Source organism: Piliocolobus tephrosceles, chromosome 2 (assembly GCF_002776525.5).
Source record: "Piliocolobus tephrosceles isolate RC106 chromosome 2, ASM277652v3, whole genome shotgun sequence".
Lineage (NCBI taxonomy): Eukaryota > Metazoa > Chordata > Mammalia > Primates > Cercopithecidae > Piliocolobus > Piliocolobus tephrosceles.
In genome coordinates this window covers 157,677,791-157,696,942 of record NC_045435.1, presented here as the reverse complement: position 1 = coordinate 157,696,942, position 19,152 = coordinate 157,677,791, and positions in this window count along the sequence as shown.

Sequence of the window (19,152 nt, the reverse complement as noted above, 5' to 3'; positions counted from 1 at the left end):
GGTATGTTTCTGCCTGTTCACAACCTTCCTGGAAGATTTCATACATCCATTCCCTTTGCTGCAAAAATGTAGCGTCTCTCAGTAGAGTAGTCAGTGCATACACAACTAATCCACTGATGCTGGGTTTGGGCCAGGTGACTTGCTCTGGCCATTAGGATGTTAGCCAGGGTGATATGAACAGAGGCCTGAACTTGTTAGTGCAATTTGGCTTGGTGACTTATGCTTCTGCTGCATACCACCTACCTTGGGAAGTGCAAGCTCTGGGTAGCCACTGCTCCTGGAATTGAGAGCCCTAGGAGAAGATTTGAAGTTGGCTCCTAGTCTGAGGAATAGATCCCCATCCCCCCCATCAACCCACAGAATGCTGAGTGAGAAAAATCACGTAACTTGGGAAGTTTGATTTTGTTTGTGTACAGCAACATTAGAGTAATAGTTGACTAGAATGGGGAGTCAACTACCCCCAAGCCGACTGGTATATCCTAAGTAGTTGCCACCTCTTGCAGGTGTTGCAGCTCCCCTCTCCTTGTTTGAGCCCCCACCACCAGCCATACCAGCTGTGCCTAATCATGCTGCCCTTAAGTCACCTACCACACAGCAGTTCATGAGCTAGAAGCCATTCTTCCTGGCTGGTCCTAATATTCTTTTCTCCAAAAGTTCCATACTGTGGAATAAGAAGGGCTCTGACATTCACCTAATTAAGAAGTGCTATGAATTGAATCCTGTGCCCTCCAAAATTCATTTGTTGATGTCCTAACCACCCCACCTGTTCCTCAGAATGTGACCATATTTGGAAATAGAAGCATTTCAGATGTAATTAGTTAGGATGAGGTCTTAGTGGAACAGGTGGGACCCTAATCCAATATGGCTGGTATCATTCTATGAAAGTGGAAATTTGGACACAGGGACACACACACTAGGAGAACACTGGGTGAACATGAAAGCAGAGATTAGGGTAATGTTTCTACAAGCCAAGGAAAGCCAAAGATTGCCAGGAAGCCTCTTGAAGCTAGAGAAGAGACAGAATATATTATTTCTTGGCCTGACAAAAAAGCAACCCTGACAACACCTTGCCTTCAGACTTCCAGCCTTCAGAACTGGGAGACAATACATTTCTGTTGTTTAAGGCACCTAGTTTTGGCACTTTGTTACAGCAGCCCCAGGAAGCTAATGCAGGTGCCCACCAAACAGTACAGCTATCCTCTCTGTTCCTTTCAGTGCCCTCGGAAGAACAACTCTGTCACTTGAACTCCCTCCCTCCAGAAGCTGGACCCACTTCTGTGGAGGTTGAGTGAACAGGTGACATACTCCTGTCTTCTCCTTCTCCTCCTTCAGAATGAGTCCTTTCCTCACAGACAATGTTATATCCACCCCACCTTATGCCTGCCATTCAAGGAGCTCAAGCCTGGGGTCTGGGGTCTATTCCCACAAATCTCATCATTGTGCTTCTGGTGGCTGACTTTCTGCAGTAGGAATCCTAAGTACCTCTCTGCAGGTCCCATGTAGATGTGTTGATGCCCCTGTCAATAAAGACTGAGCTATGTACTACGCTGCCTTCCACATTGCCATAAGCCTACAACCCTACTCATTAGAAGTGACTGATCACTCAGGAGCTGGGCTGCCCTCCAGCCCACATTATTGAATCTAACCACATGGGTAATCATAAAAAGACTAACCATGCGAAAATGCCCTGATAGTGTGAAAGATATCTTCACACTGTCTACCCCTTCACACTATCTACATATCTACCCCACAGATATCTATGGGGGTACCCTTAATTTGCTCATCTAGTAATTTTATCCAAATGTGAAAGAAAGTTCAAATTAGAATATTAGAAAGCTATAGCTGAGGACTTAGAGACTGTCAAGCTCATACCTCCATTTTACTGATAAGGAACCTGAGGCGCAAGAGAGGAAATGACTTGGCCAAAGTGAGCTCTTGGCAAAGTCAAAACCAGAATACAAGTGTTTCACTTCAGTTTTCACAAGACCACATTAGCAAGGTCTTTTTCTGGAATTTATTATGGCTTTAATTAATCGCTGCTTTATTTTCTAATTGTTCCCTCATCATTGATTTAGTAATCTATTTCGTTTTTTTTTGTATAAGCAATTTTTTTGTTTTTTTTATTATAGAAGCAAACATGCATATTATTATACAATTTTACATTGTACAGTATGGACCACTATGGAAAATGTTACCCTAGTTGTCCCACTTCAGCCCAAACACAGAAGTTCATCTCCGCTGTAACCACTTACAACGCCTCTTATCTTTGGCATTTCTGATGGGTGCCATTAAATAATATGCTCATCTTCTTTTATGTTCTAACTTCAGACAATATTAATTCTAGTTTTTTAAATGATTATCTCTTTAACATAATCAAACTTCTGTTTTTTTAACGTTTTAGATATTATCTACCACAATATATGGGGAAGAAATAAATATTTGTCTCTTCCTTGCACCTTTTATGTGGTCGAAGTTTGTAACTTTTATTTTTCTTCTGTAAGTATAGTTTAGTTATTTTAGCCATGACCTACCCATAAGTTAATTCCAAAACAATAGCACTTTAAATATTATGACTATGTAAATATTATTCATTGCAGGCTGGGTGCAGTGGCTCACGCCAGCACTTTAGGAGACCAAGGCAGGTGGATTGCTTGAGCCCAGGAGTTTGAGACCAGCCTGAGCAACATGGAGAAATCTTGTCTCTACAAAAAATACAAAAAAAATTAGCTGGGTTTGGTGGTGCTTGCCTGCAGTCCCAGCTACTCAGGAGACTGAGATGAGAGTATCGCTTGAACCTGGGATATCAAGTCTGCACTGAGCCATGATGGCACCACTGAACTCCAGCCTGGGTGTTAGAGTGAGACCCTGTCTCAAAACAAACAAACAAATAAGCAAACCAACAACAACAACAACGAAAAACTCATTGCACTTCCCAAGCCTCTGTTTCTCCCCCCGCCCTTCAAAAATACACTCTCCTTTGTTACTAAGGAAGACTGCTTAGAAAGTAAAAGCCAAATACTTTACACACCTCTCAGCTCCCTTCCAGCTCATGGCCATGCCTCATTTTTAATTTGTTTTTAATGACAGTACTATGTTTCTTCTGGGCAGCTTCTCATTTTTCTTAAACATCCGGAGATTCTTTCCAAATTTGACTAATAGAAGACCTTTGTGTGTTCTCTTTATACGATGGATTGAATGAAATCCTCTTATTTCTTCAAAAATGTTCTTTCTTTCTTCATGGAAGTCCTCTATCCTCCTGTTTTTATGGGACTAAGCCCTAGGATTGCTGCACAGCAGTTACCTCATTGTGAAAGTCCATGTTTTCTTCTTTCTTTTATTTCCTTTTTGGCTATCTGGGAATATATCCTTGAGCATTTCCGTTTCAGAAAATGTACGTGAATGGAATTTAACCTTTCTGAATTGTCATTTCACCCTCATATTTGATTGATTGTTTAGACTGGCATAGAATTCTTGGTTCAAATAATTTGTCCCTCAGAATTTTGAAAGCATTCCACCTTTGTCTTCTAGAATTCGTTGTTGGACCTGAAAAGTCTGCGCCCATTTGATTTTTCTTCTTTTGAGGTAACTTTGTTTTCTTATCTCTAGGAAGTTGTAGGATCTTTTATTCTTTGGAGTTCAGAACTTTTGATATCACTCATATAAGGAAAAAGCCAAGAAGACTACACTGAGTTATTGTTCTCACTGATCAGGTGAGTCGAGTCTGATAATGTATTTTTTTGGGAGAAAGATACTGAATTCTCTTCAGTCTTGGTGGGAATAAAAATATATACAAACTCGATGGATGCAGATTTAACAACACATACAAAAATGAGCAGTACATATATACTTTAACCAGCACTTTTGACATATAGGAATATATTATCTTGAAATACTAATCTATATGTACAAAGATATTTATACCAGGAGAATCATTGTAGTATTGTTTGTATAACATCAATGATTTTTTAAGCCAGATATTCATGATGAGTGGTCTTTTTAAAACATTACAAATCTGTAATTTGTCAAAAGCTTCTATGCATTCATCTCTGTTGGCATTTGGTAGGACCTTTCAGTCAAAAGAGTCTCTTTCTTTAACTCCAGAGTGTTTTCTTCTAACATTTCCTTGAAAATTTGCCACTAGCCATTTTCTTTTTTCAGTTTACCCCTTTTAAATCTCTTCTATAAGGGTGTGGAACCTGCTGTATCTGTCTGGCAGCTCCTTAACTTTCAATAATACGTTTAATTTTGCTCTATGTTTTGAGACATATATCATAACTTTATTTGCCAGAGAACCAGCTTTGTCTTCAACTGGGCTCTTATTATTTCAGGATAGAATTTATTTTTTTATTTTTGCAATCATATTTGATTACTAAAAACACATTTTGCTTTCTGATTGCATTCTTTAAATTGTCCAGTTTTCTAGGGATGCAATTTTCTTTTAAATTGTTGTTTTTGTATACTAATAAGAGTTAATTTTAGGTGCACAATATTCTGAACTTTGCTGTTTTTCTTCTGTCATTGTATCTTGGCAATTGTTACATGTCAGTACTGGTAGAGGTCCTTCAATTTTTCTTAATAGCTACATTGTATTTCACTCTCTATTTTACTTATGTGTAATTTTTTGACAAGTCCACTAATGATAGATTTCCGGCTTTTAAAAAGTAATTAATGTGGCTGGGCGTGGTGGCTTATGCCTGTAATCCCAGGACTTTGGGAGGCTGAGGCTGGCGGATCACGAGGTCAAGAGATGGAGATCATCCTGGCCAACATGGTGAAACCTGATCTCTATGAAAAATACAAAAAAATTAGCTGGGTGTGGTGGCATGCTCCTGTAGTCCCAGCTACTCAGGAGGCTGACGCAGGAGAATCATTTGAACCCAGGAGGCAGAGGTTGCAGTGAGCCCAGATTGTGCCACTGCACTCCAGCCTGGAGAGAGAGCAAGACTGGGTCTCAGAAAAAAAAAAAAAAGTAATTGATGTTATACAAACAGTACTGCAATGACTCTCCTTGTATAAATATCTTTGTACATATAGATTAGTATTTCAAGAGAATATATTTCTAGATGTCAAAAGAGCTAAAAGAGTTGGTCAAAGTGTGTACGTATTGCTCATTTTGATATGTATTGTCAAGTTCCCATCCACTGAGTTTGTACGTATTTATGTTCTCACAAAGAGTGAAGATAATTATTTCTCCCTCTCAGAAAAGTGTGTTATCAGACTTGACCCATCTGATCAGTGAAAATGGTATCTCAGTGTAGTCTACTTTGCATTTTTCTTATTATGAGTAATATTGATCAAATTTCTATAAGCTGAAAAGTCTTTTGCAATTTCATTTCTGTTAACTACCTAGTTAAACCTGGACCACCTTTTTATTAAGTTATTGATATCTTCAAGGTTTTATAGGAATTCTTTCTGTGTTAAAGAAGTTAGTCTTTTGTTGTCATATGTGCTAAAAGCATTTATTTTGACACTACTTATGAAATTTTATCATCCTAAATTTTCAATAAACTTGTGAAATTTAGAATAGTTTTAGTTTTAAAGAAAAATGGTGAAGACAGTACAGAGTTCCCATATACCCCACCCCAGTTTCTCCTATTATCAACATTAGTATGGTTAAATTGTAACAGTCCATGAACCAATATTGGAACGTTATTATTAACTAAAATCCATTCTTTATTCTGATTCTCTTAGTTTTTACCAAATGTCTAGAAAAGTTCTAGGATCCTGTCACATTTCATTTGGTCATAATGTTTCCATAGACTCTGCTTGCCTATGACAGTTTCTCAGACTTTCTGTATTTTTGATGACTTTGACAATTTGAGTAATAATGATCAGGTATTTTGTAGAATGTCCTTTAGTTGGGGTGTGCCTGATGCTTTTCTCATGATTGGACTGGGAGGAAGATCAGAGGTAAAGTGCCATTTTCATCAAGTCATGTAAAGTAAACATATAATCATGACTTATCACTGTTGGTGTTAACCCTGATGACCTGGGTGAGAGAGTCAGGTCTCTCCACCATAAAGCTCCCCCCTTTCCCCCCATTTCATACTTGACTCCGAAAGGAAGTCACTATGTGCGACCCACACCTAAGGAGTAGTGACTTACATTTCACTTCCTTTATGCGGAGTATCTTCTTGAATTGCTGGGAGTTTTGCATGGCTTATTTGTCTGTTCTCCCCTCCTCCTCCCCCATTTACAGACTGATGTATTTGCTTGTTTATTCAATGATTTATTTATGTCAGTGTGAACTCCTGAATATTTATTTTGTACCTTGGCTTATAATCTAATACCACTTTATTTTGTTGCTCAAATTGTTCCAGCTTTGGCCACTGACAATTCTTTCAGTTGGCTCCTTTGTCCCTTTGTCATATCCTCATCATTATGGGTTTTTTGTCCTTTAAACATTTCTTTATGGCATTGAAAGATGCTCCAAGCTCATCTTGTATATTTCTTGCTCCAGTCCTAGAATCAGCTATTTCTCCAAACAAATAAAAATACAAATGAAATAAAGTGAAGAGTCCTATTCTTTTTACTGGAGAATGATACGAAAACCGAAGCTGGAGTTTTTGGTATGCTTGTTGCTATCGAAATGGCATTGCTTCTAGGCCTTCTCAACTGACAGAGCAGGGAATAGATATGTGTATGCTAACCTATCAATCAATATATACATGTCTATAAATATTCTTATATTTAACATTTCAATGTATATTAAGCTAGACATGAACTCATATTGATGTTTTCAACTATAATTCAGTACCATATGAATTGTTTTATCCTTCTTCCATGCTCATCTGCAAAATCCTACACTAACAGTGAGAAATCTGTGTCCTACCATCTGTCATCCATTTACCTAATTGTTCAGTTCCAGTACATATGTATAGTGCTTTCAGAATTATTGACCTGTACCTTCACGGGAAGCAACGTTACCAACTACAGTACGGTACTTAAGGTCAAGTCCTTTGTTTTCAGTCTTATAGATTCTCTTCATTTCCAAAGGTACTTTGATCAGCACCTTTTGTCGTATCTCCTTCAGTGTGGTTGTTCCATGCATTTGTAATATAGTTAATTCTTTTGTCACATTCAAATTTCCACCCTGGGATCCTTAACCTCCTAAATGATCTTTTACAATTTGCATACATTAAGGTTTACTCTTTGTGATGTAAAGTTCTATGGGTTTTGACAAATTTACAGTGTCATGTAGCCACTATGACAGTATCATACAGAATAATGTCACCATTCTAAAAATCTCTGTTTCACCTGTTCAACTCTCTCTCCCTGACCTAAACCCCTAGCAGTCACTGATCTATTTACCATCTCTATAGTTTTGTTCTTTGCCAAATGTCATATAAGTGGAATAACATAGTATTGTAGCCTTTTCAGACTGGCTTCTTTTACTTAGCAATATACATTTAAAATTGATTCATGTTTTAGCGTAGCTTGATGGTTCATTTCGCTTTATTATTAAGTGGTATTCCATTGTATGGATGTGCCACAGTTTGTTTATCCATTCACTTGTCAAAGGATGTCTTTATTGCTTCTAGTTTGGGGTAATTATGAATAAAATGGATATAAATATTCACGTGCAGGTTTTGTGTACACATTAATAAGTTTTCAAAACAGGTAGGTAAATACCTAGAAGTGTGATTGTTGGATCATATAATATGAGTATGTTTGGCTTTGTAAGAAACTGCCAAACTGTTTCCCAAAGTGGTTGTTCTGTTTTACATTTCCACCAGCAGTAAATGAGAGATTCTGTTCCTCCACATCCTTATCAGCAATTGGTATTGTCAGTTCTTTTGGGTTTTAGCCATTCTAATAGGTGTGTTGCGTTATATCCTTATTTTATGTATTTTCTAACTATTTATTACAGTTTATTTTTATAATTAACAAACAATAATTGTACATAGGTATAAAGTGATGTTTTGATATACACAATGTATAGTGATCAGATCAGGGCAATTAACACATCTCAAACATTTATCATTCCTTTGTGTTGGGAGCATTCAGTGTCCTCTGTGTAGCTATTTGAAACTATGTAATCGCTTATTGTTAATTATAATCATCCTATAGTGGTATAGGTATAGTGGTATAGAACACTAGAACTTATTATTCTTATCTACCTATAATTTTGTATACTTTGACAAATTTCTCTAATGACAAATGATGATTACCATCTTCTCAATTGCTTATTTCCCATCTGTGTATCTTTTGGGTAAAGTGTCTGTTCAGATCCTTGGCCCATTTTAAAATTAGATTGAATTTTTTTATTGTTAAATTTTAAGAGTTCTTTTTATAACTTTCTTACCTTTTATCAGGTATGTGTTTGCAAATATGTTCTCCCAGTCTGTAACTTGCCTCTTAATTCTCTTAACAGTGGTTCCAGCAGTTCAGAATTTTGGTGTTAATGAAGTCCAATATATAAAATTTTTTTTGTTTGTTTATTTTTTATTTATTTATTTTTTATTATTATACTTTAAGTTCTAGGGTACATGTGCATAATGTGCAGGTTTGTTACATATGTATACTTGTGCCATGTTGGTGTGCTGCACCCATCAACTCGTCAGCACCCATCAATTCGTCATTTATATCAGGTATAACTCCCAGTGCAATCCCTCCCCCCTCCCCCCACCATGATAGGCCCCGATGTGTGATGTTCCCCTTCCCGAGTCCAAGTGATGTCATTGTTCAGTTCCCACCTATGAGTGAGAACATGCGGTGTTTGGTTTTCTCTTCTTGTGATAGTTTGCTGAGAATGATGGTTTCCAGCTGCATCCATGTCCCTACAAAGGACGCAAACTCATCCTTTTTTATGGCTGCATAATATTCCATGGTGTATATGTGCCGCATTTTCTTAATCCAGTCTGTCACAGATGGACATTTGGGTTGATTCCAAGACTTTGCTATTGTGAATAGTGCCGCAATAAACATACGTGTGCATGTGTCTTTATAGCAGCATGCTTTATAATCCTTTGGGTATATACCCAGTAGTGGGATGGCTGGGTCATATGGTACATCTAGATCTAGTTCCTTGAGGAATTGCCATACTGTTTTCCATAATGGTTGAACTAGTTTACAGTCCCACCAACAGTGTAAAAGTGTTCCTATTTCTCCACATCCTCTCCAGCACCTGTTGTTTCCTGACTTTTGAATGATTGCCATTCTAACTGGTGTGAGATGGTATCTCATTGTGGTTTTGATTTGCATTTCTCTGATGGCCAGTGATGATGAGCATTTTTTCATGTGTCTGTTGGCTGTATGAATGTCTTCTTTTGAGAAATGTCTGTTCATATCCTTTCCCCACTTTTTGATGGGGTTGTTTGTTTTTTTCTTGTAAATTTGTTTGAGTTCTTTGTAGATTCTGGATATTAGCCCTTTGTCAGATGAGTAGATTGCAAAAATTTTCTCCCATTCTGTAGGTTGCCTGTTCACTCTGATAGTAGTTTCTTTTGCTGTGCAGAAGCTCTTTAGTTTAATCATATCCCATTTGTCAATTTTGGCTTTTGCTGCCATTGCTTTTGGTGTTTTAGACATGAAGTCCTTGCCCATGCCTATGTCCTGAATGATACTACCTAGGTTTTCTTCTAGGGTTTTTATGGTATTAGGTCTAACATTTAAGTCTCTAATCCATCTTGAATTAATCTTCGTATAAGGAGTAAGGAAAGGATCCAGTTTCAGCTTTCTACTTATGGCTAGCCAATTTTCCCAGCACCATTTATTAAATAGGGAGTCCTTTCCCCATTTCTTGTTTCTCTCAGGTTTGTCAAAGATCAGATGGCTGTAGATGTGTGGTATTATTTCTGAGGACTCTGTTCTGTTCCATTGGTCTATATCTCTGTTTTGGTACCAGTACCATGCTGTTTTGGTTACTGTAGCCTTGTAGTATAGTTTGAAGTCAGGTAGCGTGACGCCTCCAGCTTTGTTCTTTTGACTTAGGATTGTCTTGGCAATGTGGGCTCTTTTTTGGTTCCATATGAACTTTAAAGCAGTTTTTTCCAATTCTGTGAAGAAAGTCATTGGTAGCTTGATGGGGATGGCATTGAATCTATAAATAACCTTGGGCAGTATGGCCATTTTCACGATATTGATTCTTCCTATCCATGAGCATGGTATGTTCTTCCATTTCTTAGTGTCCTCTTTTATTTCACTGAGCAGTGGTTTGTAGTTCTCCTTGAAGAGGTCCTTTACATCCCTTGTAAGTTGGATTCCTAGGTATTTTATTCTCTCTGAAGCAATTGTGAATGGAAGTTCATTCATGATTTGGCTCTCTGTCTGTTACTGGTGTATAAGAATGCTTGTGATTTTTGCACATTAATTTTGTATCCTGAGACTTTGCTGAAGTTGCTTATCAGTTTAAGGAGATTTTGGGCTGAGACAATGGGGTTTTCTAAGTATACAATCATGTCATCTGCAAACAGGGACAATTTGACTTCTTTTCCTAACTGGATACCCTTGATTTCTTCCTCTTGCCTGATTGCCCTAGCCAGAACTTCCAACACTATGTTGAATAGGAGTGGTGAGAGAGGGCATCCCTGTCTTGTGCCAGTTTTCAAAGGGAATTTTTCCAGTTTTTGCCCATTCAGTATGATATTGGCTGTGGGGTTGTCATAAATAGCTCTTATTATTTTGAGGTACGTTCCATCAATACCGAATTTATTGAGCGTTTTTAGCATGAAGGGCTGTTGAATTTTGTCAAAAGCCTTTTCTGCATCTATTGAGATAACCATGTGGTTCTTGTCTTTGGTTCTGTTTATATGCTGGATTATGTTTATTGATTTGCGAATGTTGAACCAGCCTTGCATCCCAGGGATGAAGCCCACTTGATCATGGTGGATAAGCTTTTTGATGTGCTGCTGAATCCGGTTTGCCAGTATTTTATTGAGGATTTTTGCATCGATGTTCATCAGGGATAGTGGTCTAAAATTTTCTTTTTTTGTTGTGTCTCTGCCAGGCTTTGGTATCAGGATGATGTTGGCCTCATAAAATGAGTTAGGGAGGATTCCCTCTTTTTCTATGGATTGGAATAGTTTCAGAAGGAATGGTACCAGCTCCTCTTTGTACCTCTGGTAGAATTCAGCTGTGAATCCATCTGGTCCTGGACTTTTTTTGGTTGGTAGGCTATTAATTATTGCCTCAATTTCAGAGCCTGCTATTGGTCTATTCAGGGATTCAACTTCTTGCTGGTTTAGTCTTGGAAGAGTGTAAGTGTCCAGGAAATTATCCATTTCTTCTAGATTTTCTAGTTGATTTGCATAGAGGTGTTTATAGTATTCTCTGATGGTAGTTTGTATTTCTGTGGGGTCGGTGGTGATACCTCCTTTATCATTTTTAATTGTGTCTATTTGATTCTTCTCTCTTTTCTTCTTTATTAGTCTTGCTAGCGGTCTGTCAATTTTGTTGATCTTTTCAAAAAACCAACTCCTGTATTCATTTATTTTTTGGAGGGTTTTTTATGTCTCTATCTCCTTCAGTTCTGCTCTGATCTTAGTTATTTCTTGCCTTCTGCTAGCTTTTGAATGTGTTTGCTCTTGCTTCTCCAGTTCTTTTAATTGTGATGTTAGAGTGTCAATTTTAGATCTTTCCTGCTTTCTCTTGTGGGCATTTAGTGCTATAAATTTCCCTCTACACACTGCTTTAAATGTGTCCCAGAGATTCTGGTATGTTGTATCTTTGTTCTCATTGGTTTCAAAGAACATCTTTATTTCTGCCTTCATTTCGTTATGTACCCAGTAGTCATTCAGGAGCAGGTTGTTCAGTTTCCATGTAGTTGAGCGGTTTTGATTGAGTTTCTTAGTCCTGAGTTCTAGTTTGATTGCACTGTGGTCTGAGAGACAGTTTGTTATAATTTCTGTTCTTTTACATTTGCTAAGGAGTGCTTTACTTCCAATTATGTGGTCAATTTTGGAATAAGTGCAATGTGGTGCTGAGAAGAATGTATATTCTGTTGATTTGGGGTGGAGAGTTCTATAGATGTCTATTAGGTCCGCTTGGTGCAGAGATGAGTTCAATTCCTGGATATCCTTGTGAACTTTCTGTCTCGTTGATCTGTCTAATGTTGACAGTGGAGTGTTGAAGTCTCCCATTATTATTGTATGGGAGTGTAAGTCTCTTTGTAAGTCTCTAAGGACTTGCTTTATGAATCTGGGTGCTCCTGTATTGGTTGCATATATATTTAGGATAGTTAGCTCTTCCTGTTGAATTGATCCCTTTACCATTATGTAATGGCCTTCTTTGTCTCTTTTGATCTTTGATGGTTTAAAGTCTGTTTTATCAGAGACTAGGATTGCAACCTCTGCTTTTTTTTGTTCTCCATTTGCTTGGTAGATCTTCCTCCATCCCTTTATTTTGAGCCTATGTATGTCTCTGCATGTGAGATGGGTCTCCTGAAGACAGCAGACTGATGGGTCTTGACTCTTTATTCAGTTTGCCAGTCTGTGTCTTTTAATTGGAGCATTTAGTCCATTAACATTTAAGGTTAATATTGTTATGTGTGAACTTGATCCTGCCATTATGATATTAACTGGTTATTTTGCTCGTTAGTTGATGCAGTTTCTTCCTAGCCTCGATGGTCTTTACATTTTGGCATGTTTTTGCAATGGCTGGTACCAGTTGTTCCTTTCCATGTTTAGGGCTTCCTTCAGGGTCTCTTGTAAGGCAGGCCTGGTGGTGACAAAATCTCTAAGCATTTGCTTATCTGTAAAGGATTTTATTTCTCCTTCACTGATGAAACTTAGTTTGGCTGGATATGAAATTCTGGGTTTAAAATTCTTTTCTTTAAGAAAGTTGAATATTGGCCCCCACTCTCTTCTGGATTGTAGAGTTTCTGCCGAGAGATCTGCTGTCAGTCTGATGGGCTTCCCTTTGTGGGTAACCCGACCTTTCTCTCTGGCTGCCCTTAAGTTTTTTTCCTTCATTTCAACTTTGGTGAATCTGGCAATTATGTGTCTTGGAGTTGCTCTTCTGGAGGAGTATCTCTGTGGTGTTCTCTGTATTTCCTGAATTTGAATGTTGGCCTGCCCTACTAGGTTGGGGAAGTTCTCCTGGATGATATCCTGAAGAGTGTTTTCCAACTTGGTTCCATTTTCCCCCTCAATTTCAGGCACCCCAATCAGACGTAGATTTGGTCTTTTTACATAATTCCATACTTCTTGCAGGCTTTGTTCATTTCTTTTTCTTCTTTTTTCTTTTGGTTTCTCTTCTCACTTCATTTCATTCATTTGATCCTCAATCGCTGATACTCTTTCTTCTAGTTGATCGAGTCGGTTACTGAAGCTTGTGGATTTGTCACGTTTTTCTCGTGTCATGGTTTTCATCTCTGTCATTTCATTTTAGACCTTCTCTGCATTAATTATTCTAGCTATCAATTCTTCCACTCTTTTTTCAAGATTTTTAGTTTCTTTGTGCTGGGTATGTAATTCCTCCTTTAGCTCTGAGAAGTTTGATGGACTGAAGCCTTCTTCTCTCATCTCGTCAAGGTCATTCTCTGACCAACTTTGATCCGTTGCTGGCGATGAGCTGCGCTCCTTTGCAGGGGGAGATGTGCTCTTATTTTTTGAATTTCCAGCTTTTCTGCCCTGCTTCTTCCCCATCTTTGTGGTTTTATCTGCTTCTGGTCTTTGATGATGGTGACGTACTGATGGGGTTTTGGTATAGGTGTTCTTCCTGTTTGATAGTTTTCCTTCTAATAGTCAGGACTCTCAGCTGTAGGTCTGTTGGAGATTGCTTGAGGTCCACTCCAGACCCTGTTTGCCTGGGTATCAGCAGCAGAGGTTGCAGAAGATAGAATATTGCTGAACAGCGAGTGTACCTGTCTGATTCTTACTTTGGAAGCTTCCTCTCAGGGGTGTACTCCACCCTGCGAGGTGTGGGGTGTCAGACTGCCCGTAGTGGGGGATGTCTCCTAGTTAGGCTACTCAGGGGTCAGGGACCCACTTGAGCAGGCAGTCTGTCCCTTCTCAGATCTCAACCTCCGTGTTGGGAGATCCAGTGCTCTCTTCAAAGCTGTCAGACAGAGTCGTTCAGGTCTGCACAGGCCTCTGCTGTTTCCCCTGTTGTTTTTTTAGCTGTGCCCTGTCCCCAGAGGTGGAGTCTACAGAGACAGGCAGGTTTCCTTAAGCTGCTGTGAGCTCCACCCAGTTGGAGCTTCCCAGCGGCTTTGTTTACCTACTTAAGCCTCAGCAATGACGGGCGCCCCTCCCCCAGCCTCGCTGCTGCCTTGTGGTTAGATGGCAGACTGCTGTGCTAGCAATGAGGGAGGCTCCGTGGCCGTGGGACCCTCCTGGCCAGGTGTGGGTATAGTCTCCTAGTGTGCCCGTTTCCTTAAAGCACAGTATTGGGGTGGGAATTACCCGATTTTCCAGGTGTTGTGTGTCTCAGTTCGCCTGGCTAGGAAAAGGGATTCCCTTCCCCCTTGCACTTCCCAGGTGAGGCAATGCCTCACCCTGCTTCAGCTCTCGCTGGTCGCGCTGGTCGGGCTGCAGCAGCTGACCAGCAGCGATTGTCCGGCACTCCCCAGTGAGATGACCCCAGTACCTCCGTTGAAAATGCAGAAATCACCGGTCTTCTGTGTTGCTCACGCCGGGAGTTGGAGACTGGAGCTGCTCCTATTCGGCCATCTTGCTCCGCCCTCTCATCACATTTTTTTATAGATCATGCTTTTGATGTTGTACTTAAAAATTCATCACAAAGTCCAAGGTCATATAGATTTTATCATGTATTATCTTTTGTAAGTTTTATAGTTGTTGAATGTTTTGATACATTTTACTGGACGTTCCAGCCAGAGAAATAAGGTAGAAAAAAAAAAGGATGAAAGAAAGAGAAAAAGAAAAAGAGAGGAAGAAGAAAAAGAAATCAAGAAAATCTATTCTTTTCCAATAGATTAGAAAAGAAAGAATAAAACTGTCTTAATTTGCACATATATGAGTGTCTATGTAGAAATTTCAAAGGTTGTATAAAATGGCAACTAGAATGAATAGGTAAATTTAGCAAGATCAACATAAAATAAATTGTATTTCTGTATGTTAGGGATGAACACTTGAAAATATAAATTTAAAAATTCCACTTATGAAAGCAGTATAAATACAAAATACTAACAAAATATATTCTAAGATTTGTAAGCTGTAGTTATAAAACATTAGGGAAGGGTAACAAATAAGACCTAAATAAATGAGGTGATATATCTATAAATCTATAAATTCATTGCAACCCATTGAAAATATCAGCAGGCCTTTGTAGAAGTCAGAAAGCTGATTCTAAAATCTATATGGAAAGGTAAAGGACTTAGAACAGTTAAACATTTTTCTTTAAAGAACATAATATTCCTTATGAAATGAGGAGTATTTCTTCCTCATTTCAAGACTTACTATAAGGCCACAACAATTTAGACAGTATAATATGTGTAAAAGGTTAGATATACTAATAAATAGAAGAGAATAGAGATAGCGAAATAGATCCAAACATTTATTCAACTGACTTTGTATGAAGGTGCCAATGTAGTTCAATGGATAAAGAATAGTCTTCTCAGCAAATATTGATCACACAGTTGGATACACACAGAGACACACACACACACACACACAAACCTCAATCTATACCTTGTATCATATATGAAAAAAATTCAAAATAGATTAAAAACCTAAATATAAAGCACAAAACTTATCAAAGAAAATAATAAAAGGAAATATTCTTACCTTAAGTTAGGCAAAGATTTACTGGAACACGAAAGCACAAAGTATAAAATAAAAATTTTAAAAACTGAATTTGATGTAATCAAAATTTAAAATTTAGGCTCTTTGAATGTTAACAAAATAAAAGAGAAGCTATAGACTGGAAGAAAATGTGTGCAAGAAAAAAAGTCTGATAAAATACATCTCTCTAGGATACACAAAGAACTCTGTTTTGCAGAAACTTTTTAGCTTGGGCCCAGCATGGTGTTTCACACTTGTAATCCCAACACTTTGGGAGGCTAAAGTAGGAGGACTGATTGAGGTCAGGAGTTTTAGACCAGCTTGGGCAAAATAGCAAGACCCCTTCTCTACAAAAAATTTTTAAAAAATAGCTGAGCATGGTGGCCTGCACCTGTAGTCCTAGCTACTTGGGAGGCTGAGGCAGGAGGATTGCTTGAGCCCAGGAGTTCAAGGCTGCAGTGAGCTATGGTTGTACCACTGCACTTCAGCCTGGGCAACAGAGCAAGGCCCTGTCTCAAAAACAAAACGAAACAAAACAAAAACAAAAAAAAAAAAAAAAAAAAAAAAAAAACAGAAAAGTTAAAAGTTAAAGAAACTTTTTAGTTTGATGTAGTCCCATTTGTTTATTTTTTGTTTTTGTTGCCTATGCTTTTGGTGAGCTATCCAAAAAAATTCTTGCCAAAGCCAATATCAAATTGCTTTTTTCCCTGTTTTTTCTCTCTCTCTTTTTTTTTTTTTGCCAGCAATTTTATGCATTCAGGTCTTAGGTTTAGGCCTTTACTCCATTTTCAGCTGACTTTTTGTGTATGGTGTAAGATAAGGGTACGGTGTTACTCTTTTGAATGTGGATATCCGGTTTTTACAACACTATTGAAGAAACTATCTTTTGCCCATTGTGTATTTTTGGTGGCCTTGTTGAAAATTCAGTGACTATGCAGATAGTTCCTGACTTATAATGTTTCAACCTACAATTCTTCAACCTTATAATGGTACCCATCCAACCATTTTGTTTTTCACTTTCAGTACCGTATGCAAAACATTACACTGGATATTCAATACTTTATTACAAAACAGGCTTTATGTTAGATGACTTTGCCCTACTGCAGGTTAATATAAGTGTTCTGAGTATGCTTAAGATTGGTTAGGCTGAATTATGATATTTGGTAGGTTAGGTGTATTAAATGCATTTTCAACTTAATGATATTTTAAAACTTACAACGAGTTTACTGTTACATAACACCACTGTAAGTCGAGGAACATCTATATATGCTTGGGTTTACTTGTGGGCTCTCTATTCGGTTCTATTGGTCTGTATATGTGAGTATTATACTATTTTAATTACTATTGTTTTGTAATATAATTTGAAATTGGGAAATGTGATGCCTTTAGCTTTGTTTTTCCTTCCCAAGACTGTTTTGGCTACCCAGGGTCTTTTGTGATTACACAGAAAATTGTTTTTCTATTTCTGTGAAAAATTCCATTGGGATTTTGATAGGGATTGTGTTGAACCTGTATATTACTTTAGTTATTATAAACATTTTAATAATATTTATTGCTGTAATCTGTGAACATGTAGTATCTTTCCATTTATTTTTATCTTCCTCAATTTCTTTCATCAACATTTTGTAGTTTTCGGTGTAGAGATCTTTCACTTCCTTAGCTAAACTTATTCCTATTTTATTATTTCTGATGCCATTGTAATGGGATTGTTTTCTTGATTTCTTTTCTAGATAGATCATTATTAGTATACAGAAATGTAACTGATTATTATATATTAATATTTTATCCTGCAACTCTACTGAGTTTATTAGTTCCAGTAGTGCTTTAGTGGAATCTATGGGGTTTTCTACCTCTAGAATTGTATCATCTGCAAACAGGGATGATTTTACTTCTTCCTTTCTGATTTGAATGCCTTTTAATTTTTTTCTTATCTGATTGCTCTTGCTAGTACTTCTAGTACTGTGTTAAATAGAAGGGGTAAGAGTAGACACCCTTCTCTTATGTCAGATCTTACAGGAAAAGCTTTCAGTTTTTCCCACATAAGAAGTTAAAATCAAAACTATATTTAAAAACTCTCACAACTAATAGGAAAAGACAAGTAATCTGATTAAAAAAAAATGGGTAAAGGATTTGAATAGACATTTCTCCAAAGAAAAAAATAAAATGTCCAACAACGTGAAAAAAAGGTGCCCAATGCCACTAATCATCAGGAAATGCAAACCAAATCCATAATGAGATATCACCTCAGACCTGTTAGAATGGCTATTTTAAAAAAAGACAAGAGGAGACTGATTTGAGTAATAATAAAACTCTGGTCTCCTGCACAGCTGACTCAGCATGAATTACTCTTTCTCTACTGCAATTCCCCAGTCTTGAATTGGCTCTGTCTAGGCAGCGGGCAAGGTGAACCCCTTGGGTGGTTACAAAGTTGGGGGTTTGTCCAGGATTGCCCTTGTGGCTACCTGCCTGTGGTTCAGTGGCCCCCCTCCAGTGATGGATCCAGAAGCCAGCCCAAGTGGCTGCCTGGTTCTCTTGGACTGGGTGCTGACTCTGGTACTCTCTCTACTGGCAGGGCACTGTCAGCCCAGTGTGCATGGATTAAGTTGCAATAGAGAAATAGTCCTGGGGAGACATTCCTTAACTGTAGCCCTATCACAGGGTATCAGCCTGTAGCCCCATGGTGGGGTGTCTAGATTGGTGAGCATCCTAGGCTCTGCCAATGCCTTGTTCCTTCTCCTGACTGGCTCTGTAGTCCTATGGTGGGGTGTCTGTAGCCACATTGCAGGGTGTCTGTTTGTAGCTCCACCTTGGGGTGTCTGTGTCTGTAGCCTCATTGCAGAGAGTTTGTTCAGCTCTTGGGTGATCTCAGTTGGCTCCTTCTAACTAGTAGGAAGAGTCCTGGTTTAGGAGACTTCTCCTCAATCGGGAAGATTTTGAGGAGGTTTCTCAAATGGAGAATAGTCATACAGTTAAGAAACTGACAAATGAAAAACTTTATAAGTGCTGAATCTTCTGTCTGTCGGTCTGTCTATTTATATGTGTTGCATGTTTATATATAAAAGAGCTCTGATTAGTTGGTTTAGAAAAATAAGTGTTTAAATCAAATATTTTGTCAGAAAAATAGAAAATTTAATGCCTTTTTGTTCATGTGACATTAGTAATCTTTTGGAAATAAAGACAGTTTTAAAGACTATTGGTAGAATAAAATGTCTTGAAAATGTAGACATTTGGTCTAAATTAAGGTCAGATATCAGATTTGCAAAATGTTTTAAGGTCAAACTGTTTCTTTGACTTTTGAAAATTGTTCGATTTACCTACTTTGGAGAATTTGATTATAGGTAAGGGCTGGGGACATATGGAAAGCCATGCCCACTAGCTATGCTAAAAGCAGTCAGACCTTATCTGAATTTCTGTTTGATGTCCTAGGCTCCACCCCTAATATGTAATTAAAATCTCTTACTTATCAAAT